Genomic DNA, 27,347 nt, shown 5'->3' on the forward strand with positions numbered 1-27,347 from the left:
AGAACACTATCAGTAGATATATAACCAGCTTGAGAAGTAAGATTTTGGGGTTGTGATGGCAGCACAAGGTAATAAATCCTGACTGATATAGAGGCTTAATCATTAATTTTAAATGATTAATTTTAAAGCATTTAATGTGAACTTGATGATGGTCTGGGTATCAAGTGTTTTAAAGTTGAAAGTCTTCAGTAAAAGATTAGGATAGCAAAGATCAAAGCATATCTCCAGAGTGCTCAACTCTGAATCAGTCTGAAGCAGAACATGGGATGACATAGAGAACACATTTCCATAAACGGTGAAGGATAAAAAGCATCCCTCGGCCCCATCCTCTGATAATGGCTTACTTAGTTAAAGACACATGTCTTGACCACACCAATTCTGTTAAATTTAGTTTAAAATCTTTGGTGAAGGGCAAGAACTAACCAGAACTAATTAGCCAAGGCCCTTTGTTGGAGCTACAAGTTGGGAAGAGACAAAAACAGTGGGCATGTGTTAGGTTCCAGGATCATCAGGTGGAGCCATGGCTGGCAGTGACGCGTACAATGAAAGGAAGAAAGACAACTGGTTGAGGTGGACACTAGGGTGAATCTGTATGTTGATTATGCATCAAGTGTATAGCTAAGAAAAGGCAGGAAAGCAAATGAAAGGGCTTGGATAAAGACAAAAGAATTTAGAAAGAATAATTAGATTATAGGGGCACCTGGGTGGCTCAGTGGGTTAAAGCCTCTGCCTTCAGCTCAGGTCATGATTTCAGGGTCCTGGGATCGAGCCCCACATCGGGCTCTCTGGGCTCTCTGCTCAGCAGGGAGCCTGCTTCCTCCTCTCTCTCTCTCTGCCTGTCTCTCTGCCTGCTTGTGATCTCTGTCCATTGAATAAATAAAATCTTTTAAAAAAATAATCCAATTATAATAATACCAGCTCAAAACAAACAAATGAACATATTACCTTTTCTCAGCAGTCTTTAGTCAAAGGGGGACAATCATAATTTTAAAGGCTGATTTGGCACAGCATACTGTTATAAAATTAATAGTGACAGTCCTAATGAAATCCTTTAATGTGATTAAAAAGACCCTATGAAAGAAAGTACACATATCATCTAAAAATGCATTCTTAGGGACGCCTGGGTGGCTCAGTTGGTTAAGCAGCTGCCTTCGGCTCAGGTCATGATCCCAGCGTCCTGGGATCGAGTCCCACATCGGGCTCTTTGCTCCGCAGGGAGCCTGCTTCTCCCTCTGACTCTGCCTTCCCCTCTGTCTGCCTATGCTCGCTCTCGCTCACTCTCTCTCTGACAAATAAATAAATAAAATCTTTAAAAAAAAATGCATTAAAAATGCATTCTTAGCCCTGGAGAAATGAAGGTTAGGTGAGTGATCTGAGCTTTTCAAACTTCTTTTCAGTAATAATAGTTTACACCTGTGTAGGGATTTTGACTTTTTATGACGCACTTTCATAACTTCCACTTAATTATATCCTTACCTTGACATCTCTGTCAAGTGGTCATGGGGGGGCGGGGAAGATAACCATTCCCATTTGTCATCAAGAAACCTACTTCCAAAAGAAATTATTAAGAGACTTACTCAAGGCCAAGGAAATCAGTGGGAGACTGGTCTGGGAAACCATGTTATGTAACTTCAAATCCAGGCCTCTCTCACATAGACAAACCAACACCAGTGAGTAATAATATCTCCTGCTGGGGATACTCATTCTCATAAAGAAGACCGTATTCCATTCTGAGAACCAGCACTTGAATAAAAAGGAAACTTGGAGATGGTTTAGAAACAAATAATAAAAATGATCCATATTTGGGAAATACACTAGAGAAGATGGTACCCTGAAACTCATTTATTGGGGAATTTTAGTCTGTGTGCAAAAAATAAGCAAGGATTTACTGTCATTAACAAACAACCTACAGCATTTTCTGTTTAAAATTTAAAACAGAATGGCAAGTATTTTACATCAGAAGATAAGGTCATGTTGGGTTGCTAAGAATATCCTAGGATGAGAATTACCAGATGCCTTACTACCAGGTGGCTTATGCCAATCTGTTCCTGAGAGATTGTCAAGGCTGAGTAGAGAGTGCCGCCAATTTGGGTATAAAAGGCTCCAAAGTCAAAAGGATGCATTTGGTAATTCTCTACCCTCCATCGTCTCTAAAATAAGACCTTAGTCTAATGGAATGGAGCCTCTCTTGAGTCACACTGAAGTTTGGTCACTTTACTCTGCATACAGAGTCATTCCTTCAGAACTCCCAGAAGTCTCAGAACTAACCAAACCAGCAGGAACATATATATCCAGAAAAATTTGTATCCATACAAGTATGCAAAAGATAAGCATAAAAGAGACAAGTTGATGGTACTAAACCAGTTCTCTATGTTTGCAGTTGATCTGGGAGGTTGGTGAGGCACTGGGTACATGTTTGTAGCATTCACCTTAAGTTTCAAATGCTTGAAACTATAATTATGTATACATATATGTATATATATGTATATATGGAATTACATATATAATATATATATTTAGAATATATATATATTGATCACTATATGTATAGTGATCAATAATTCCAAAGGGTGTACTTCGTATGAAGGGGATTTTAAAAATATTTTTAAAAAGATAGTGACAATTTGGGGCGCCTGGGTGGCTCAGTGGGTTAGGCCGCTGCCTTCGGCTCAGGTCATGATCTCAGGGTCCTGGGATCGAGCCCCGCATCGGGCTCTCCGCTCAGCGGGGAGCCTGCTTCCTCCTCTCTCTCTCTGCCTGCCTCTCTGCCTGCTTGTGATCTCTCTGTCAAATAAATAAATAAAATCTTTAAAAAAAAAAAAAAAAAAAAAGATAGTGACAATTTATTCTGAAAACAAAATACAAGAAAAAAGCAAAGACAATTCACATGGTTTTCTAACTGTAGGCATCATCATCTTCACTAATTGCCAAGAAGCAGCCAGTAAATTCAGGCATCATATTGTGTGTGTGTGTGTGTTTATGTGTGTGTGTGTGTGTGTGTGTATGTTATATATATTTGAAAGTTTTGGAAACTTACTGGAAAAATTTGAAGATGGCAATAGATATGTAGAAAATGACCAATCTACTCTTTGGAAGAAGAACTGTGAGGCAGTTTATCATGCATTTGATTATATAAAATGACCTTAAAAACAGGTTTGAGGGAGGCCTGGGTGGCTCAGTTGGTTAAGCAGCTGCTTCGGCTCAGGTCATGATCCCGGTGTCCTGGAATCGAGTCCTGCATCGGGCTCCTTGCTCCGCAGGGAGCCTGCTTCTCCCTCTGACTCTGCCTGCCACTCTGTCTGCCTGTGCTCGCTCTTGCTCTCTCTGACAAATAAATAAATAAAATCTTTAAAAAAAATAGATTTGAAATCAATTTCCAGTTCTTTACTATAGAACTTGTGCCTAAAAGAATAAATTTGGTTAATCAAGGATATTTCTGTACTCTGTAATGCAGATCTTAACAGTTGACAATTTACTGAGTCCCAAGAAAATGTTTAAGTGTTTGCTAACTGGTTAACTGGTTGATCTGGTAAGAACAGTAATAACTATGACGTGGCTCTGTATTCTCCTCTAACCTGAGCATTCTTATTCTATAGCAAGGGTATAGTAAATCAGGTTAGAAAATGTTCCTAAAAAGTACTTTTTTCCCCTCTCTAAGATGCTATCAATTCTAAGATTCACCACCAGTTTAGTCAATAGCGGTTTTGTTTTTGTTTGGGGAATGGCTACTGCCACAGTAAATATGCACATAGTGTCAAGTTCATCCTAGTATCAGAACTGCTTAAAAGTATCCAAGGTATTTTAAGAATTACAGAACCACAGTAGCTCCTGCTCAGAATTGAGTTGAAAATAAATAATTCACTCTGCTATATCCTATTGCTTCTTAAATTATATACAAACCTCTATCCTAATACAGGAGCTCAGTAAATGGCTGATATCCCATTCTATATTCAATATTGTGATCTCTGCACAGGGCTAAGTAGAGACCATGTAGCATTACTGTGATATCTGAATAGAAATCAACTTTTCTTATTATTTCTATTCGTAGATCCTCTTTTTTCTTCACATGTCTCCTTCACTTTAAGATCAGGCTTTAGCCAATAAGAATTTGTTAAGAGGCAGGAAGAAGCAAAAATATATTGCCATTTTATCAGTAATGATATAGTCGATTTATTATACAGTGATTATACTTACCTTACAGAATTGATGTGAGGATTAAATAATTGGCACATGAGCATCTAATATTGAGCTAGACATTTCATAAGCAATAAGTTATAGTAACTATTAGTTTTCCTCACACTCTACAGCTTCTCCAAAACCTCCTATAGCAGTTTCTTCTATTTCCTTGAGGAGCCCATGATTTTTCCAAGAAATCTGTATAACAAACATCGCAAAGAGCTGGTCTGGCAATGGTAGAGCCCTCAGTGGAAAGCAAGGGAGAAGAAGAAAGTAAGTGAGCAATGCCAGAATGTTCTTTCTTAGACGGATGAAGGAAAGAGAAAGAATACCCAAGTTCTCAGACATTCTATCTGTCTTATCTCTGAAGACCAGTCTTCTATAACAATGCAGACTGTGACAAACAATATAAACCCAGTCACCATCCCTCAGAGCTCAGATTCTAGACTGTGCTAATTACTAAGTATGATGTGTCCACAGGATGAAATATAACTTAGTTTATGTTTGTCTGTGATGGTGGTAAAGTATGGTGCACTGGTCAAGGAAAGCTCTTCTGAATAATATTTATGTTGGGATTTGAGAGAGACTTAATTGGAGGGCAGGCTACAAACCATTCCAGACAGAGGAAACACCATGTAGGACCATAAGTTTCAAATGACCTTTAAAGAAGTGAGTGCCAGTGTAGATGTTCACAAATGTTTATAGACTGAGAAATGAACTACTTCTAGAAGCAAGAAGTGTGTTACTCACACAAGGATGACTTGGCTACAGAACTTCTATCAAGTAACTGTCTAGGGGTCTGATTTTCAGGCTCCAAACCTTCCCTCCCCGTTTCCCTCCCACTTTTGCTCCATTTATATTGTCTCTGGACTCTGTTCCCTATCAGCCTCTGTGGCAATTCTCGTAACAATCATAGCAATTGAAGTAGGTGACCATCATTGTCAAATATTCCATAACAAATACATCTTAGATATAACATAATCTCTCTGGGGTCAACCAGGCCCACATTCAATCCAGGTTCTACAAGAGTGGTGGCAACTGGAAGAAGAAAAAAAAAGTATATGAGCAGGGATATGGGAAGATGAAACAAAAGTAGCAAAATATTGACACTTATGGAATCTCTGAGTGAGGGAACACAGGGTTCTTAATATTAGTCTAATTTTGTGCATCCTTGAAATTTTCCATAATAAAAAAGATTTTAGAAACCTCCCTTTCATTACTTATAAATAGTTTAATTCTATGTGAGTAATTTAACTCTTCTGAATCCCAGTTCTATGATTTAATAAATAAGGGTAATGTCTACATCACAAAGTTGATGTAAAGATTAAGAGAAAAGATAGAAGAAAAGGACTAGGGATAGTGTCCATATGAGGAAGGAGCTCTACAGGCATGAATCCCCTTCAAGTTGACCAATTAAAGATTAACCAAAATTTGGGTCTTCTAGCCCTGGCCTTGGGCCCTAGAATGTCTCAAATCTTAATGAACCCATGAAACACCTGAAGACCTTGTTAAAATAAGGAAGTACAGATTATAATTCACTTAATCTTGGAAAGTCCAAGATACTGCATTTCTAGTAAGTAGCTAGGTCATGCTGTAGCTCCTGGACCATGGATCATAATTCCTGAAGAAGACCCTTGTTTTTGCTTTATTTTTGAAACAAAGTTTCCAGTTGTGCCCTCTTCCAATTACTGGATTTCTGTTTTATTCTCCTGTTCTGTGTCCTTGGTTAGGTAATTCTAATCCCTCCAAGACTGAGGTCCTAGATACATGCTAACAATTCCTCTCAGAGTCTGCAAACTTGTTTCTGAATTTAGGAATAGAAGTTACTCTCAACAAGGCCCTAGACTCTGATTTCCTTTGTGAATCCCTGAAGAATTCATGCTTGTAAATCCACTGTTGCTATGTTGCCTCGATTGCTTCATTATCCCTACATGCACCTCTCTTCCTTACACTAAAGTGGGTACCAAATGCTTCCCTGGAGCACCACAGGTAGTCTTGGCACAGTATGGATGTGTCCAAAGGAAAATCTTCCAATTGCCCACATGTGGATTTGTCCCCTCAGTATTTCTCAAGCCCAGTGGGTAGTTTCACTCTAGATCCTTTCCTGTAAAGGAAATCTGTAGTTTACTTTTCAGAGAGCTATTGCCAACAAACTTAAAGCCCAAATCATGTGATATATTATGTGCCCTAGGGTCTGAAATGAAAATAAAGCAAAAAACATGTAAGAAATAAACTGTAACAGTAAAAAGGAGCTTCAAGAGAGAGGAGATATATGCACAGAAGTAAGTCACCACCACCACCATTTTCTGGCAGCCATTTGTGGCAAGAGAAACCATTTCAATATTGGAAGAGGAGAAAGAAGCTTAAACCCATCAAAGGTATGCCATTAGTAATGTGTGTATTCATAAGCAGATGCTTTATTTGAAAGCAGTCTTCAATGTGCGAGCATGAAAGTTACATAAACTAGTTTACGCAGAACTCTAGAACAAGGCTTAGAATTATATTTTCTAATCCACCCATTATAATCACCCTTCTAACTTTCAGAAGAGCTGTATGTATAAATTCTGAAAACTTGCTAGGGAAAGAAACCCATCAGCTCTGTTACTTGTAGTTAGATTATAAGATTATATTCTGGCAAGGTTAATGGAAAGTGTCATCTACTATATACACATATTTTCCATTCCCCCCGGAACAATCACAAAAGCCATTAAAAACCATGACAAAAATCAAACATTGAGAATAATGCACTCATGTTTAAACATGACTCTTCCAATTGACAGGAGTAACCTTGACAAGCTGCCACCCATCAACACTCTCTAAACTGATAGGGGTATTTCACATCTTTCCTGCAACAATAAAAGACCGTTTGCAAAATTATCAACTCACAGTGAGCTTGAAAGGAAGTTTCTCATCCTAATAAAACAGTATCTCTTAAGGTTCAAGGAAACTCAACATTCATGAATAGTTTAAAGTGCTTTGCATATAACTCACACCTGCTCTTGAGACTTACTTCTGTGCATATATTTCCTCTCTCTTGAAGCTCCTTTTTACTGTCACAGTTTATTTCTTACATGTTTTTTGCTTTATTTTCATTTCAGACCCTAGGGCATATAATATATCACATGATTTAGGCTTTAAGTTTGTTGGCAATAGCTCTCTGAAAAGGAAACTACAGATTTAAATAGTAATGATGGATGTGCACAGGGTTTTAGTTTTTGAAAGAAAAACATTTAGTTTGGAAGAAAAACATCTAGTTTTGGAAGAAAAACATTTCCAGTTACACTCAGAGAAAAGGCTGTCTCTGAACCCATTCATAGAGATATCTTGTGGGGCTTAGCTGCTACTGACTCCACTCCTAGCTGCATTTCGATTAGGCTTGACTTGGCCACGGTGACTGATCCAGAACCAATGAGAATAGAGACTTCTACTGGGCTCCAAAGAGAGAGGCAAATGCTTTTTCCTGATCTTGAACATGAGAGAATATAAGCTAGAACTACTCCAGCCCTCTTGCCATCAGGCAGGAAAAGCAAATCAGAGATATTGACCAAAGTAAAAAAAAAAGTGTAAGTGAGAGGTAGAGAGGAAGCTTGAGAGTTGCCTGAGCTCCTGGCCTGAGGCAAGCCCTATGGCTGATTCTTTAATTACCTGGATCAATAAATCCCATTTTTGCTTAAGCCAGCTTAAGTTGGGTTTTCAGCCACATACAGTCAAGAGGAATACTAATTAATGCTGTTTGTTCAGTGTGGCTGGAATGAAGAGATTGAGAATACACAAGAAATAAAATCCTTCCTGTAATGTACAAATCCTAGGCAAAATCCTCCATTACCAGTATGTAGAGAATGTGGGAAAATAATGTAATTAAATGTGAATATTTTTCCTTTTCACAATTTTAACTCCATGAGCCAAAGGTCTTTTCAATTATTTAATTGTTTTGGTATCATTTAGACATATACACATTAGTTACAAAAGCAGAGTATGCAGAAGTCACATCAACACAGACTATATAAGCATATTTATTAGGAGGGAAATTAAAACTAAACGATGTCATTTTACTTAAAGATTTTACCCATAATCAAAAGAAGAGTTGGGCTAGTGTCAACTTTTTGAACACTAGCTCTCTCACAATTATTCTTTTTTCACTCTGTAATAATATATCAGATAGTAAGTTTTTTATCAATATGTTTTATATTGTTTGAGGCTTATTTTTATTTTATTATTATTATTTTTTTTTCAAGAGAGGGAGGGAGAATGGGAGATGGGGGGGGCAAAGGGAGAGGGAGAGAGGGAATCCCAGGCAAGTTCCATGCCTAGCATTGAGCCTGGAGTGGGGCTTAGTCTCACAGCCCTGACATCATGACTTGAGCCAAAATCAAGAGTCAGACACTTAACTGACTGAGCTACCCAGGTACCCTATTTGAGACTTATTTTTAAAAAAATAAGAGATAGGTATTATATATATTCCACATCAGTAACCCTGGTTTATATATATAATATATAATCCACATCAGTAATCAGTAACCCCCATTCCAGCCAAGGATCACTTCCCAAATTCCAGAACAATAGACACTGTGATTCACAGATTTAATAGAAGAGCCATGCTTTAGCAAAATATGTATACAAACTGCATTTTAGATGGGAAACTCTTACCTTGTGGGTTCAGGCCACTACTTAGTCTATATAATGTGCCACATTATCTCAGATCTGTAATATAGATTCAAAGAAACAGTTCAAGATGATCGGGTTTAGTATTGGCATCACTCTGCTATGGTATAGTCATGAATCTAGAACTAAACTATAAAGCTATTACATAATTCAAGACAGCATCATAATTTCAGATGGACATTATCCAGGTGGTCATATCCTTAGAACAGAGAGAAGGAAGAGCTCAGACTTTGGTCAGACAGCTAAGAATCTGGCTACACCCACTTACTGCTGTATGATGTCGACCAAGTTAATTCTCTAAGACTTCATCTCCTCATGGTAAAAATGAAAAAACCATAATTACTAACTCCAGAATTACTGTTAGGATTATACAAGAGAGGTCATGTAAGGCACATTGGCCAGTGCCTGATTATGGGGTTCTATCTCCAGACAGGCACACAGATCTTCTTCCACTGTTCTTGGCAGTTCACGGCTCTCAGCTGAGTCACTCAATGGGAATTGCTCTCAGTCAAAGAGCTGTCTCTTCCTGGGGGTATCCTACTTCCAATGCTTGGTCAGTGACATCTACTGTATCATTTCAGGACAACTCTGAAAGGCCAGATCCTGAGCTACCCATGGAGTGGCAGAGAAGACTGTACTAAAATCCAGCTTCTCTTTCTGGACATCCATCATTCTCTTACAGGTGATGATCACAATACCATTTCCTAACGAACTTCATGTACAACCATCTCCATCTTAAAAAGTCTACTTCAAGGGAAACCTGACATAAGACACTATTATCCAGAAAAGGCTTGGTCAACTTTAGCTTTGATGAGGCCTATGACTGTGAAGCAGAAAGGGGTATAGACAAACCATGAGAGACTATGGACTCTGAGAAACTGAGGGTTTTGGAGGGAAGGGGGGAGGGGATGGGTGAGCCTGGTGGTAGGTATTAAGGAGGACACGTATTGCATGGAGCACTGGGTGTGGTGAATAAACAATGAATCTTTGAACACTGAAAAAATAAAATAATATATATATATATATATATATATATATATGTATATACATATATACACATATATATATTTGAAAAAAGGGGTTATGGAAACATGAAGCTGATTACTTTCTTTTGATAAAATTTGATCTTAAACATGCACAGAAACTATTTCCTAAAATTATATTTTCTAATAGTGTAGGACAAGTTCCATGTTAAAAGTAGAACTGCTGACAATTATGACTGGCTATTCTTCAGTAACAATCAGCTTAATTAGTAGATTGTATCTAAATTGACACTTCCATTTTCAACTCAGTGATTGTGTGGCTATTTCTATTTTGGAGCTTTTATCACCCTGGATAAGTGTTGATCCAAATTTTAAAAAAGCAAATTCCCTTAAACAGCAGCTCCTCTAAGGGCCCTTTATACTCTAATATTTTATGATTCTATAATTTTGATGATGGCAATATCTGAATAATGCATTCTCTGAGAAACAAAGTCATTTAAATATTAAATTGTCCTTGAAAACAACACTTTATAAAGTATGAAAAGTAGTGATAGTATGAATCAAATAATTCAAGTGACAGCAGGCACACTGCACTTGGAGAGTAAAGTTGTTGGAAAGAACAATCCCAGGTTTTATCCTAACAGAACCATAGAAGCAATGATGCAGAGTATGGCCTAGCCTTGGATGATGGAACAATATAATGATAAACTACAGCACAGGACAGGACCCTGGAAATCACCAGCCCAAATCTTCTCTCTTTGTTAATAAATGAACTGAAGGCCAGTAAAACTAAATTACTTTCTCATGACCATACAACCAGTGATAGAGAGCCCCTTCTCAAAACCAGCTCTTTTCAATTCACCTTGACCCCAGGCACAGACCCTTTCTCTCAGACCCTTGGCCAAACCAAGAAAACTCCTTCCTTTATCCATCATTTCATGTTCTCTGCCTGATCAGGCAGGTCTTCTTTTCACTAACATCTCTTCATAAAATTTCCATCTGAGAAATTCTTCAAGATATACCTTTTGCCTTTCATATCTGAAATAACTTTAGCTATATTAAATAACATATGATACCATAACACACACATGCACCTGCTTTTAATAAATCCATTTGCTTTCTATATAATTTCTACTGATTGTAACAATATTACAAATGTGGTGAGGTTAAAATAATCTCCTTCATTTACTGGTTAGTATAGTCTTGGAACAAAGATTAGAGGAAAATATTTTGCCTTGTTCACAAAACGTTCTCTTAATGTAAATGTGGACACACGTTTACATTAAATGTAACAATCAACATGATAGCAGGTTTTGTAAATGCTTTTTTCTAAGCATTTTACAAGTTCTGACAAGAAATACTCTAAACTACATCTTAAAATGGTTCTCAAAAACGCTTAGTAGAAACTATTAAAAGGTACCAAGAAAATGAATTTAGAAGAGGCTGAATATCAGTTTTTTAAACAATTATTTTGAGGACATGCTGATAAAAATGATCTGAAATGGTTTTGTGGATGAGATTTTCAAGTCTGAAACAGGGTAATCATAACGAACTGAAATTAAGTCAAATGTTCCTGAGGAGTGTGTTTCCCATAGAATTGAAAAATAAGACACATTTAAGTTAATCCATAAAATCTCTAAACATATATTATTTATCTACACTGAAGATGTCCTCTGAGGCACAAACATAATTTAGTCTAGTGGCAGTTGTGAAGGCAGATGTTTCTTAATGGGCTGACACTAAGCGCAATCATTACATGTGCAGTGAATTACGTATAATACACATACTATCTCTGCCTGATCCTTCTGAATTACTCATAAACTAGCTCTTTTGAGTGTTTCATATGCGTCTATCTTTATTTTTGAAATTAAAAGACACATGCATGCTACAAATGAGAAGCACATTTCATACTTCCAAATAATCCTGGGTGGGTGTGAGGGGGGACCACTCTATTTCTAATCATTTCATTCTATAATGTCTTCCAATTATGCTATCTTGATGTGCTTTGGGAAGAATAAAAGGTGGGGAGGCTGAGAATCTATCCTATGCTTAGTTCTTTTTTTAATTTTTAAATTTATTAAGTTTTTGTCTTAATTCCAGTGTAGTTAACATACAGTGTTATATTAATTTCATGTGTACCGTACAGTGATTCAACAATTCTACACATCACTCAGTGTTCATTGTGATAAGTGTACTCTTAATCCCCTTCACCGGTTTCACCCATCCCCCCACACTCCTCTCCAATAACCATAAATTTGTCCTTTACAGTTGAGAGTCTGTTTCTTGGTTTGTCTCTTTTTTTTCCCTCCTCTCTACTGGTTTCTTAAATTCTCCATTTGAGTGAAATATGGTATTTGTCTTTCTCTGACTTAATGTTCTTAGCATTATGCTCTTTGGCTCTATCAATATCATTGCAAATGCGAGATCTCGTTCTTTCTAATGGCTGAATAATATTCCATTGTATGTGTACATCATATCTTGTTTATCCGTTCATCTGTCAGTGGATACTGGGGTTGTGTCCATAATTAGGCTATTGTAAATAATGCTGCAATAAACATAGGGGTACATGGGTCACTTTGAATTAATATTTTTATATTTTGGGGACAAACGCCCAGTAATGCAATTACTGAATCATAGGGTGGATCTGTTTTTAACTTTCTGAGGAACCTCCATACTGTTTTCCAGATTGGCTGTACCAGTTTGCTATTCACCAATAGTACGCAAGGCTTCCTTTTTTCTCTGTATTCTTGCCAATACTCATTGTTTCTTGTCCTATCTTAGTTCTTGACAATGACTCATATACTGCCCAAGGCATGTTCTCCTTTCTAATTTAAAATTTTCCTTACCACATATTATTTATAAAAATATATGAAGAAATAAACCCTTTCAGCCAATATTTTTAAAACCATGCATGTTTCTATATTCCTGTGGTAACCATCAGAACATGTGTACATGTGCTAAGTCAAAAACAATAAAGAACCAAAAAAAAAAATACACCATTGTTCCTATCTGTAGTAGGAAAAATAGTTAAATTTTTAAAAAGCAGTCAGGTTCAATCTTTTCACTTATTCAGTTAATTCTATCAAAATAGTCAATAATTTACCCAATTGACAGAGTTAATAGTCAACTGGGTAAAGTGCTTAATAGATATGCTCTAATAAGTGTAATTTAAAAATCCTACTATTTGTTTTCCTTAATTTTATGACTGCCACTTATCTAGTTCTGGTTTAGCGCTGTATATATTTATGAAAATCCCCACAGCAGCATTACAAGGTAGGTGGTGCCATTCCCATTTCACAAAAGAGTAAAGTAAGACTTAGAAAGAGAAGCTTTGCCCAGTGACAGGCAAAAAGCGAATCGCGGAGCTGTGGTTGAAGCCCTTGACTATCTGGCGCCAAAGCTCTTGCGATTTTTTTTTATCTGGCATGCTGCATTCCTTTATATGTCATGTGCAAGGATTACAACTAGAGCATAAAAGTCACATACCATGACACATCTGCCTCTTTCCCCAAACCAGTGCCTCCATCAGAGCCATTTCCCAGTCCTCCCCAACAGCCAGTGGAGCTGGAACAAATGGAGGTAAGGCTGACTGCATGTATGTGCACACACGTGGGTCTGTCATGTATATACTCAATCCCTAAGGGATTGTGATATATCCACCATGAGTCAAACACTGCACTTCACAAAAGGGGGTGAGGGGGGCTGAGCCCTCCAATGTAAATTTTCCTAAAGTCTTAGTCATCTCTTCCTGAGCCCAAGCCACACCCCCTTGGGCAGTCCTGTACCCCAAGTTCCTCAAGTATTATACTCTGAAGCTGAGCATTGTTCCCTCATCTCTTTTAAACATGTACAAGCACTTTAAGAATTTCCTAGGAACTTGCAGAATCTTGGGAAATTATGACCAGATAAGCTGTGAAACAAAACTCAGGGAAGCCCCAAAACCTCAAACAAGGTTAAAAGGCAGAAAGATATAAGCAAAATTAACAGAGATGGAGAAACCATCCTGATTCTGGTATTAAACTTGATACTTAATGCTGGTCATTCCTAAAGAGCAAATGGCTTGCTGACAGTTTTCTATTTAAATACCACTGTCTGTGCTGTAGAATGACTGGTGCCTACGTGTCAGCTGTGCAAATCACAGGCTGTGTTTGTCTTTTGTTGATGCATTTAGGTATCTGTACATGTCAAGGTTCCCACAATCTGTTGCTAAAATGAATCGCTATACTTTGATTAATGGTTTTACCACTCTTCTTTACTACTGAATTCAGTAACAAGAACAGCAAAATAGGAACCAAATATATGCTGCTCATTTACCTCTACAAGCAGAAGCAAATACTCAGGGTGGAAGCATGCTTTACTCAAAGTTTACTCATTAAAACAGAGGCTGAATGTGTAAAACTCAGATTAATTACCCCCAAATGACTGGCTGAGGTTGAATAAAATATATACTCATTAACATTCAACAGTGTTGCTTGGAAGAGAAAGGAGGGGAAAGAAAAATTAAAGTTAGATGAGAACAAGTACATTTTCAGTATTTCAGTTGAGTTTTTCAAAGATAAATTCTTCCTTTACCCAAAACAAATTCTGTTGATAAGCTATGCATGAAAAGGCAGACTTGAATGACAGATTCCTTGGGTTTGAATTCTTGCTTTACTAGCCACATAACTTAAATAATTTACTTAATATCTCTGTGCCTCAGCTTCTTCATCTGTTAAAATAAAGATTATGACACTGTCCAGGGTTGTGTTCATTATGAAATGACTTGAAACTCATAGGGCTGTTTTGATAACGAAATGACTTAAAACTCACGTACAGTATGTAAACAGTGCCTAAAACAGAGCTCTTTGTAAATTAGTATAGCCATGATTTAAAGAACCATCCTATCACATGGGATGGAGGGTTCATAGTCCTTATTTCTCAATAGTTTCAGCTACATTTAGATGTGTTTTCATTTCCAGGCCTTTTGTATTTATCTTTTCACCGTGACAGACTTTATTGTTACTGCTGTTCTTTTGAGAGCTGGAAAACATCCCTTTGGATCAAATAGTGAAAGTATTTTGAAAAGCATTAAGTTATATAAGAGTAAGGCAAAAGACTAGTAGCAAAGGAGAGAAAGTACTCATGTCTTTTTAGCAAATAATGACTTTTACTAAGATAACAAAAAAGATTATACCATCTGTTTGTCTAACCAAAAGATAGTTTCCAAACCACTGCTGGGTTATCTTCAAACACACCATTTCTAGAGAAGAATTATGCTATCTACCTTAATAAAAGATAAAAAAAAAATTCTGGTTATCTTCATTCCCCATTTTCCAATGAATAACTCATGATTTCAAAAAATCAATTTCATTTAAATGCCACACTCTCTTGCTAAGGCCGATAACACCGCTGACGATGTGTGGATGTGTGCTTGGGATAGCTGGTTGGAGTCTTTTTGCATTCTTTGAACAATCTATTCATTTAGGTGACAAGAGCTGAAGATGCCAGATAAGAGACAAGGAGGGAGGTGAGAACTGTAACATAACACAAAGAATGGATGATAATTATTAATTATGACTAATGTCTACATGTGGCTGATGTATCATTTTTGTGTCCAAACATGAGTGTGCACTTGTCATAACCAGAGACCACTTCTTATTTGGATATTAAGCTCATGCTGTTGACACAAACCTTTAACTCATATCTTCCTCTGTTTGGGCTGCTATAACAAACTCCCATAGACTGGGTAGCTTATCAATCACAGAAATTTATTTCTCACAGTTCCTCACAGAGACTGGGAAGTTCAAGATCAAGGTGACAGCACATCCACTATCTGGTTAGGGTCGGCTCCTAGTTCATAGATGGCTATCTTTTGCTGTGTTCTCACATGGTGAAGGGTCTCTTTCACAAGGTCACTAACGCCATTCATGAGTACTCTACCCTCATGGCCTACCACCTCCCAGAACCATCACATGGAATATGAAGATTTAACTTTTGAAGTTGAAGGGGACACATTCAGTCAACAGAAACCTGCAAAATTAAAGAATCAAATAGTACAACAAAAGTTAAAAGTTGTCTGGTTCCTGGGATTTTTTTTTTTAAGATTCCTGAGATGAATGAGCACCATGTCTTTGAAAGGGCCACTCCCTAAAATAATTCTATTTGAACTGTGTCTGCACCAAGTGAAGCTGTTTTATATTGAGCTGAGTCTCATTTAAAAGTTCTGCTTTTATGTCCCAACTGACGTTATGCAAGGGAGAACAAAATACAGAGTCAGCGATATTTGCAATTTAAAATGCTGGAACATATCCAAATAGATATCATAAGTCTGAGACACTCTAGGCCTTGCTTTTTTGCTAAGCATTTATTTACTAGAGATGCATATATACACACACGTTCCTTCCACATCCCTTCTACCTCCCTCCCACACACATCACTGTTGGGAGTCTTGGAAATTTATTGTAGATATTTTTCTGTTACTACTAATAGACAATTACACTTATGCAGGAAGTATTTCATAACCTATACAATGTACAAACTGCAATGGGGTTTTATCTGTATTACCATTCAAAGACAGGAACTTATACTCTTAAATTTATGACAGTATTATTTTGTACACCCAACAGTTTCAGTTGTGCCAAGCAATAATTCAGGGCTTCAGGAACTGTGGTAATTAACACTTGAAAATGTTATAATTCCTGCAGAGCTATAATTGCAGCCCTCACCTTTTCAAGCCATGCCTGATCCCTAATAAGAGATTATGGGTAGTGGCTTCTGGACCCATTCTCTTCTCCCCTCTTAAGGTGATTACCCTTTCCTGTCAATGTTGCGGGCAGATGTCCTATTTAAAGTCATACAACTGTCTTGCTGGGAAATCAACTTTTTATAAGATGGTTTAGAAGGATAGCATGGAAGGAGAAAAGGATGCTAAAATTCTTGCTTTTTTTTTTAAGATTTTATTTATTTATTTGACAGACAGAGATCACAAGTAGGCAGAGAGGCAAGCAGAGAGAGGGGGGGAAGCAGGTTCTCTGTTGAGCAGAGCCCAACACGGGGCTCGATCTCATGACCCTGGGACCATGACCTGAGCCGAAGGCAGATGCTTTAACCCACTCAGCCACCCAGGCACCCCAAAATTCTTGCTTTTGTTTCCTACAAATTTACACATGTCTGAGTTTTAGTTCCTTTATCAAGTAAAATATCACCAGCAACAATGGTCTATTTCATAGGACTATGGAGAGAGTTACAGGAAATCAAACAATAAAGCCATAAAATATACTACAAGTATAAGAGATGGTTATATTCCTACCTACTGCCCATTTTTTTTTTTTTTTAAGGAATACTGAGGCATTGTCACAAGACTCGGCTGAAAAGCCAAGGGTAACTGAACGAATGCTTGGTTGGGATTATTAAATAAGACACTAAGAGCTCTTGGCTGAGAGCAGATGCTCCTCCTGGAGAGAAGGGGTAGATGATTCTACTCAGGAAAGACAAAAGGCAGGAGAAATAGACAGGAGTTAAGGGTTTTTCATGTTGTTCAAATCAGGTCCTTTTTTTGTGTGTTTTTATTTGTTGCTCCATCTTTTACTGAATAAATTTGATGTGTAACATAGCATAAGTTTAGGGTGTACAGGTGTTGCCTTGATATGTTTGTATATTATAATATGATTGCCATTGTAGTGATATTTATCATAGTACATAGTGATGTTTAAAATAATATTGTCTATATTCATCATACTGTATATTAGTTCTCTATGCTTTATTTAATACTTGTTACAAGTGTGCAAGCTCAACAAAGCTATTTCCCACCCCTAATCAGAGAGGAACAGTACAGATAGATATTCTAAAGATTAGAGAGGGTTAAAGGACTAAAGCCACACAAACAGTACAACTCTTCCTAGAGACATCAGCCACTGGAGCAGGCATTTTGAAAATTATGTTAAAGATGAAGTCATCCTAAATCCTATAAGCATATATCTACACAATAGCTGGAACAGTAAAAATGCAGTTGTTGAAAACCCTGTGTTTAACACTAGACTTTTCAGAGACTGAAAATTCTCTGGAACTGACAAAAAGCCTCTTGATACATGCTTGCTACAGGGAGTGTACAGAAAGTTTCTATAGCCTTCAATTCTTACTGAGGTTTAGTGACTATTAGAAAGCCCAAAGTAGATGAGATAAAGAAATAGGTAGATAAAACCTAGTTGACAGGGGGAGATGACAAACTGATTGGATAAGCAAGCAACACCACTTACAGAATGGAGTCTTATCACAGTTTAGCACCATTAACTTCTGCTACAAGTTACATATACTATGTGGAAAATTGTTTCTTGACAAAACAGTATGCAGATTGCAATGGGATTTTACCTGCCCCACTATCCAAAGACAGGATTTTATACACTTAAATTTATGGCAAGGTCATGTCTATATCCACAGCTTCGGTTGTTCCAAGATGTATCAAAAAGGCAGACATTCTGGGTTGTATGCACTAGGATGGCACATCTTGATTACCTGGAGCTCATAGGTGGCTGTCATAAGAAGCCATACTACCAAACTCTTTATCGAGTAGTCCAGATGTTGTAGTTATCTAGCCCATGTGGGAAATGAAATCTACAGCCCATGTCTCAAAAGTAGGAAGTTATTACCAATTGTGCCGACGGCTCACACTACTAAAATTTAACAAAGGAGTACCATGACATTCTTTAATTCTGACGGGTCATCATTTACAAGGGTTATAAGTTTATTCCTTCTGAGGTATTTAGAGTAAGCCTGACTTTTGCACATTTCTTTTATTCATTGGCTAGTTTAAATCATTTTTTACTTGAAAGAATCACATATTATTAATTTGCTTTCTTAGGTACAATCAACTCTCTTTTGTCCATTTATTTAATAACTTTAAGTATACACACAGACCTCATACCTATATACTCACTGTATCACAGCAGAACTAAATAAAATATTCTAACAATCTACTTATAGCAAGAAATTTTTCTAATCACATCTTCTCTGAACACTTGCTTTCCTCTGACAACCTGATTTCCTTTTAAATTACATGTGATGGCTTCTTTCCCTTGTTTCTTCTATGAGTATCTCATTTCTGATCCACTCACTGGCTTTCCTGTAATTTTTTCAACTCAATATATCCAACAAGAGCATTTTATAATCAAGCAAAAGTAATATTTCTCCACCTTTTTCCTTGGTACTTCTAGCTTAACTGACAGGATACTTTATTGAAATGAAACTCACATGAAGAATGAGGGATTCCAAAAATCTTGTCAGAGTACATAAGCTCTTGAAATGAGATTAAGAGGGAAACAATAAAACCTACTGGGTCTTGGTAACAATACAACTAACAACTTGGATTTCTTCCAAGATTCTGTTGGAAAATTTCATTTAAAAACTAACTCCTTATGACCAGAAATGTAGAAGGAAGAGGGATTCTTCATTTTTATCTTTGAATTATGTATCACTTCCAAAGCACCTTTCCCATCCAGTGCAACATGGGACACCTCTGAATCGAAATCTGGATGCTCAAATATCTAGGTGGCTTTAAAGCAAAACGTGGGTGTATGAGGATTTATTTTTATTATTTCAGAGACTTAATAAATATTGCTATTTTTTTCCAAACTCAGGATAGACAGACAGACTGTCACCAGCTATAGTTCTTCAACCTAAGATCATTATTCACTTCCCCCTGCTATTTTGTGTCCACCAATTCAACATAAAGAGGAGAAAAATGAATTATTACCTTATAACCTTTTTTGCTTCATAAGCACCATTTCTCAACATATCATGTCCACTCATAAATACATAATTCAGTACTTCTCTATTGGTAGAAAATTTGGACAATTATGAATCCCTGAGATTCTGGTCATTTTTCTATCCTTTGAAATTCCTTTTAACTATACACATTCAAAATATGTCCTAGAAGTCTCTTGATTTGCTCCCCAGACACATCATCTAGAGACCTCCGTCAAACTCCTAAGATAATGTATTAATACCTCCATTCTCTATCCCTTATGTAAACACTCTAGAGTTCAATATTCTCCAACAGTAACTACCTGTTCACTTTTTTAAAATTCCAAGAAAAAAAAGCAGTTATAGTATATGAATTAATATATATACTGCTTCTTCACCATATTCTATTGTACTGACTCAATTACTTCTTTGTTTCCTATCTGTATTAATAATCTATTCAGTTCAAACCACAACACATACTCCCTTGTATTTTATTTATTGTCCCTAGTCAGTTCCTTGGCAGAAATATATTTTCATTTCTGTCATTCCTCCCAATTACTTCATCATAAAACTAGATATTTTGTCCATCTGTGTCACAAACACCTTTGGCTAATCTATACTTGGTATTCAGTTTTTTTTTCCCAAGACTGATAGTATTTCTTCATTCTGAAATGAAATTACACAATAAATAACTTCCTATGTGTATGTCCCAAGTTTTCCCAAATTTACCCTCAGAAGTTTTAACTTCTGGATTCTTACGGCTATTTTCTGACTGGGCCTATACATTGCCCTTGTGAACACACACACAGCAGCAGCTGACAAAGCAGGATTCTGCAAAGTGTGAAGAATCCTAAAATTAAAAGAATGACACTACCTAAAACACCTCGCTCCCACTGAAACATCTGAGACACAGCCATGGGGAAAAAGAAAGAAAGAAATCCACCTCTAAAGTTAGAATATGTCGATGTCAAGAGGAATCTGTTCTTTCAGAGGGATCAGGAAAAGGGCAAAAGACTAATCCCAGAAGCTGGAAGGAGCCAGACTGTAACTGTAACAACATCAAAAATGTTATAATTTTATGATAGTTTTCAAGTGGTTTTTAAAATGATAAAGCAAGATTTGAGGGATGAATAAAATATCTCAACACAAAATGAAGTATCAAATATATACAGATCCTAAGTCATAAATGCCTGGTGGGGGTTGTAAGAGCTATCAGTCAACTACTCAGAAGGCAGAGAGGGGGTTCTGGCACTGGGTTGGAGTGTACAGTCTTAGAACCAATGTGTTCAGGGATGAGTTAGTGGATGCCATACGTGGCACAGATCCTGAAACTGGATTCATCAGGAATTAAGGGAAAATCAGTAAGTGTCCCCTTAAAAATCTATACAGAGAAACAGAAATGTGCCAGAAATATAGGTTAGATCATATAGAACTAGTTGTAACCATCTGATTAGGTAGCTCTGAGTATTTTAACAGTAGCAACTAGTGGGCAAACCCAAAGCTGACCATCCAGAAAGAAGCAGGATGATTCCAAGTTTTGCATGCAACCATTGCTGGCAGGCACCCATCAAATTCACAAAGTATCCTGTAGTCAAACCAGCCTTCATGGCACCACCAGAATACACACTTTGGGAAGAGCTCTGGTTTACCTAAATGGGAGCACCCACTTCCTCCCATAGACCAAAATCTTTTATTCTTTTGCTGGTTTAATGCTCAGGTCAGGTCTCAACCCTTTCAAAATAAAACTGAAATCCTTGTCTGAATTCTTGTGCCTTTAATTCCTTCCCTGGTGCTTTTTCACTTCAGTGTTAAACATTTCAACAATTCATATAAGTCTGGCTTCATTTTAACACTGACATGGTCTTCCTGACTCCAATCAACAGCACTCAAACAGCTTTGAATCCCGGAGTTTACTTCAATTTCTCTCCCGTTTGACCATGATTATTCAGCACCTTAAAATTTATTAAACCCTACTTTATTCTTTCTCCAAATATAACTTTCTGACTCAAGCTGTTCTCATCAGGAAACCCCTATTTCATCGTTTTACACTATACTTATGGAAACAGCCTTCTTTGATTCCTTGGCTCTGGTTCCTGACCTATTCCAGTCCATTATTCACACATGGCTGCCAAAATAATTTCCCCCAACATTTTCCATTGCATCCCTTCAATCAAATATTACAGAGGTGATTTCTCTGGCTAAACTCAGCAAATTGAATGCATGTGTTTATCTCCATTATTTCCTGAAACCCCATTAAAACGACAGTAGACATTTCAAAAAAAAAAAAATGTAACTAGCAAGGACCATGAAAATAGGAGAAAAAGAGCAGAGATGTCCACCAGGGTGGGGACACTGGACAGCAGAGGGAGGAGTGACATCTGACTTCACAGAGCACTGAATGTAAGCACCCAGGGTTGTGGGAGGTGGATACCAGCCAGATCCTCAGAGTCTCCTTAACCACCAAGAAGAGGAAAAAGCAGAAATGGGTGATTGATTGGGTTGAATTAAGAGGACTCTCTTAGTCTGTTGGACACCTGTAACAAAAATACCACAGACTTGGTGGTTTAAACAGTATTTATTTCTCATGGTTCTGGAGGCTGCAAGGCAAATCAAGGTATTGACAGTGTGTGGGGAGAGCCTACTTCCTAGTTCACACGAGGCCATTTTCTACCCGTGTCCTCACATGATGGAAAGGGCAAGAAAAGTCTCTGGGGTTCTTTTGTAAACGCACTAATCCCATTCATGCAGGCTCCATTATCATGACCTAACCATCTCCCAAAGGCCTCACCACCTAATACCACCACATTGGGTGTTAGAATTTCAAGGAACAAATCTGTGTGAGGCAGAGCACTAGAATTCAGTTTCTAACAATGACTTATTAAAAACCCACACAAGGAACTCCCCTAAGTCACTTCTCTTCCAACTAAGCCAACTAACAAAATGAATAGATGCTGAGAAGTCAAAAAACAGCAGAGATCCATTATAGAAAACTCCCTTAAAAAGTAAATACGTGCCTTTAGCGGTTTTAAATATATTACAATCCATTAGAGTAGAACAGAATCTTTATTATTCTCTACTGTAACACTTCTGATAAAGATGAGGAAATGTAGGCTTATTTATAGAATTTTTAGACCTATCTGTGGCAGTGCCTTGCTCAAGTCCCCTGTCTAATTACTGACAAAACCGAGATTTGAATATGGGCCTCAACTCCCAACCCAATGCTCTGAAATGGCTTTACAACTATTAACTTCAGGATTGTCAGAGAAACAATGATCAAACGAGAATGTGATCCTGGTCTAAGAAATGAGCAGCAAAAGGCAAGAAGGAAGGAGTGTTTATCCTGTACCTGCTGGAGGAGATGAGATTTTTACATGATGAGTTTCAGGCCCCTACACAGATAGTTCTAGAGTTTAGAATTACATTTCATCAACTTACTTTAGAAAGAAAGGATATCAATTCCTTTGGAGGAGATTTAATATGCAAGAAAAAATCATTTGCTTTATCTCCTGAGCCAAAGTAACTTCTTGCACTGATGCTTGCTGTCCTCTTACCAAATCTCCACTCTATTTCTCTCACCCACCAGGCCTCACTAGTTCTCAGGTGAAGCAAATTTCCTACTGTAAAATTATTCTGACTTGAGTCATTCTCTTATGATATTGTCCATATGAATCAACTTGCCAGAGGCTGATGATGTTTTGGTGTATTCATGGAATTGAATGGCTTATTGTGTAAAGCTAAGTAACAGACTGCTGAACCTACCAACCACTACAAGTGTGCCCTGAAATACCGAGAAACTTCCCTCCATCTCTCAATACCCACCTCGTCAGCCCTGAACTTTTCCAGCAGCTCCAGTTACCTTCTCTATGTCCCAAAAAGCCCCCTCTGAACAGACCCATTCATCTCCTTCCCTAATCTTGCTTATTCTACTGTTCCCATAACTTTGCCTGAGTTATTCTGCAATTCTTTTGGGGCTAAGTTCAAATACCTTTTTATCAAGTAGCAGAATCTGCTCATTTTAGTTACTTATAGGACTTCCCTCCAAACTTGGAAGACTGGGGTCTAAATTCTAGCTTTACCCCTTACCTATTTGGACCAATCATTTCATCAATTCCCTAAGTTCATATTCCTCATCTATAAAACCCAGAACAGTTTTATATACTCAGAGTACATTGTAAAATTAATGAAATAATAAAAATGAAGTCTTCAGCAAGGCACAAAACTAATATTTGCTCCTACAGCTGGAAATATAGTAAGTCAAAAGCGAAAGGTGAAAATAGCAAAGAAATTGGACTTAGAAGACTAAGTTCCAGAACCGACATTATTTACTGGGTAAAGGATTCAAGATAAGTAATTCAACTTCTCTGAACTCTATTAATATCATTTGAAAATGCATTCCCTTAACAAATATTTACTGTGAGCTTTTTATAACCAGACAGTACACTAGAGTCTTGGGAGACAGTATAAACAAAACAAAAAAGGATCACTATCCTCATAGGATGGGAATGACCATAAAACTAACATCATAGCACTACTGTGAAGAATGAGATGCTCGAAGGCAGAAGTACTTTCCAAACAGAGTTGTGTCATTATTGTCCACACTCATAAAGTTGTAAGACGGAGTGAATAGTACATAGGATTTCATCAAACAATCTCATTCTAGCAGTGAAGAAACAGAGGCTTGGATGTGACATCTGCATTCACACAGCCACTGAGTTGATACAAAAATCTGAATCTCGTACCTACCACTGTACCTTTTCCCTGCCACCACAGTGGCTCAGTATATTGAGATACCAAGTGCACATGGATGGTAAGGAAGACGGTAAGAGGGAGCATTGTGGAGATTTAAAGATAATAAACCCAACTGAAATCAATCTGCTTTATGACCTTGAACACATTTGTAAACAATTCATAGCAGCATTTTTCACAATAGCCAAAAGGTGAGTCTGTGACCATACCACCCTGAATGCGCCCAATCTCGTCCGATCTCGTCTGATCTCGGAAGCTAAGCCTGGTTATTACTGATGGGACACAATAGCCAAAAGGTGGAAACAACCCCAATGTCCACCAATGGTTAAATGATAAACAAAAGGTGGCATATACATACAATGGACTATTATTCAGCCATAAAAAGGAATAAAATTCTGATACAAGTTACAACAAGGATAAACCTTGAAGACAATATGCTCTTGTCTTCCAGGTGAAAGACAACAAAGTAAAATAAACCAGGTGATTTAAGTGAAATAAACCAGACACAAAAGCATAAATACTGAATGATTACACTTATATGAGGTACCCAAAGTATTCAAAATCACAGGGACAGAGAACAGAATGGTGACCACAAGGAAATGGCAGAAAGGAGGAATGGAAAGTTTATTGCTTCATGGATAGAGAGCTTCGGTTTGAGAGGATGGAAATGTTCTAATGATGAATAATAATGATACTTCATAGCAGTGTGAGTGTATTTAATCCCACTGAACTATACCTTCAGACAGTTAAGACAGTAAATTTTATGTTATGTATATTTTGTCCCAATGAAAGAAGGAAAAAAAATTGCTGCTTTTTATTATCACTGTACTATAGCAGTTTTAAATAATGTCAGCAAAATACTCCTCCCCCCCCCACAAAATATCTTCCCTTTAAATTCTAAAACACTGCTACAGGCAACATTGAGATTTAACGAGCAAGATAGATAATATACAAGCATTTACATATGCTTATGTGATATTTCATATATAATAATACACATGTGTATATTTATGTGTGTGTGCTTAAAGTTAGTAAAATTTTACTGTCTTCTAATAAGCCTTATATTCTACATGGAATTAATTTGGAGAAATCTCAGTTATGTAATCTGCCCCAGCATATGTGGACTCAGCTACCCTGTGCTCATTTTAAGAGTAAGTTCATAGCAGTTAGGAATATCTGGACACACTTCAGACTCAGTGTGCTTCCAAACCCTGTGGTACTAAGATTCCTGCATGTAAACATTAGATTTGAAATTAACAGTAACATAGTGATTGTAAGGATAAAGAAATGGAACTTGGGTTAATCCGATTCTCTCCTTCTGTATGACCACTCAGATTTTACTTATGTTTAAATTTCAGAAGAGTGAAGTAGAATGTCAGCTGCATTCTGTACTGTTTTTGTTTGGTAAGTGTAAGTTTCAGTTACATGTGTGTATTTGTTTCACTTCATCATTATTACTGAACACGATGCTGAAATACATGGTGGAGAGCGGGATGTTGAAATGGTCTGCTCCAGATATTGAATATGTTAGATACAGCAAGGCCTTAATAAATGTGTAATGAAGGCAATGAATGAATGAATAATAAACTCAAAATGCAAATAACAATGTCAAAAACATATCATCTCATCCTCATTTGAAATAAATAAATCATGTACTTTTGGAGAAAATTACTTTAAAATATTCAGAGATTCTATCAGATGACAGGATCTTCAGAGCTGTAGGAAGAGATGCCACACACAGAAACACCTAGGGAAGTTACATCTGAATGATTTTTTTTTTCTTCCCCATGGTTAGGGAATCTGTGTTTTGAAGTATCAGCTATGTTTATGAATTGTCCTGCATGTCTCCTTACCAAGGTTCCAGTCTCATCCTGCTGGCAAAATTGATGTTTTAATACCAATTCTATTTTCCATCTTGGAGAAAACAATAAAGTTATCTTTCCTGGAAAGACCTGGATCAATTTTTCCCTTTCTTAAAATACAGGAAAATTAGACTGCCATGGATAGATCAAATAGACTACAAAACTCACGGTACACAAATTTCTCACACATAGGTACTCCAAGGCAAATTGTAATCAATTAAAACAGCCTGTAAAGCAAACGACTGTCTTTCATTTCATCTTTTTAAAGCACATAGCATGTGAATTTTAATTGCTTTTTATTCTTTTTTGAGGCTATTTAGAGGCTCTTTGGAGATGAAGTTGGGCTGTACACACATCACACAACTGGTTTATTTGGTTCTCTTTAAACAGTTATTTACCTACAGGTACAAGCTCAGACCAGACAAGATCTCTCAGGGGGTCAAAAAAGAACACTGTGAATTGTGTGCAATAACTCCCACACTGTCACTCCACCAGAAGCCACATCTCCTTCATTCATAAAACAGTATGGTTACTTACCTTAAAGTGCTAGAGAGAAAACAGGCAGCCACAAACCCTCAGCCTTGCCGAGTCTGGTATCCCTTAGAGGAACAATATGTTAGGCAGTGTTTGTTTTTGGCCTGGGAGAGAATTTCTTCAATTGGTAACCCACTGTGTCCCAAACACTGAATTATGGAATGGTTTGTTTTGTTTGGATCTGTTTTATTCTCCAAGAAACACAAACGACACTTTTTTTTTTAATGTAAAATTAAATGTACTCGCAGTTCCTGTGGTGCAATTTAAATATGTTTTCAGTATTTCCTCCAGAAATTCACATAGAGTGTAAAATGATTTGCACAGCTTGAGTTTCTTTTTTTATTGACATAGAATTAACTCTGCTGACTTGATAAAACAAAACTAAATTAAGCCAGAATTACATTAATTTTGTCTTAAAAAAATAGCTTCTTCAGTTACGATAGCCTTAGTGGAAATATCCATTTTATGCTTTATTTAACTCTGTGGAGTTTTTATCTCATTTAAGTCTAAGTATTAAACTGCTTCATTTGGATTTTTGTTTACTTACTAGTTTGGCAAAGAAGCAGTGTCACTGATACTTTGTTTTCTTTTAATGAATTCCAAACCTTTCAAAATGTGAACATCATTTGGACTGACTAGGCCATACATAAAAAGCTTGTAATAGAAG

Source organism: Mustela nivalis (genome assembly GCF_964662115.1).
Source record: "Mustela nivalis genome assembly, chromosome: 1".
Taxonomy (NCBI): domain Eukaryota; kingdom Metazoa; phylum Chordata; class Mammalia; order Carnivora; family Mustelidae; genus Mustela; species Mustela nivalis.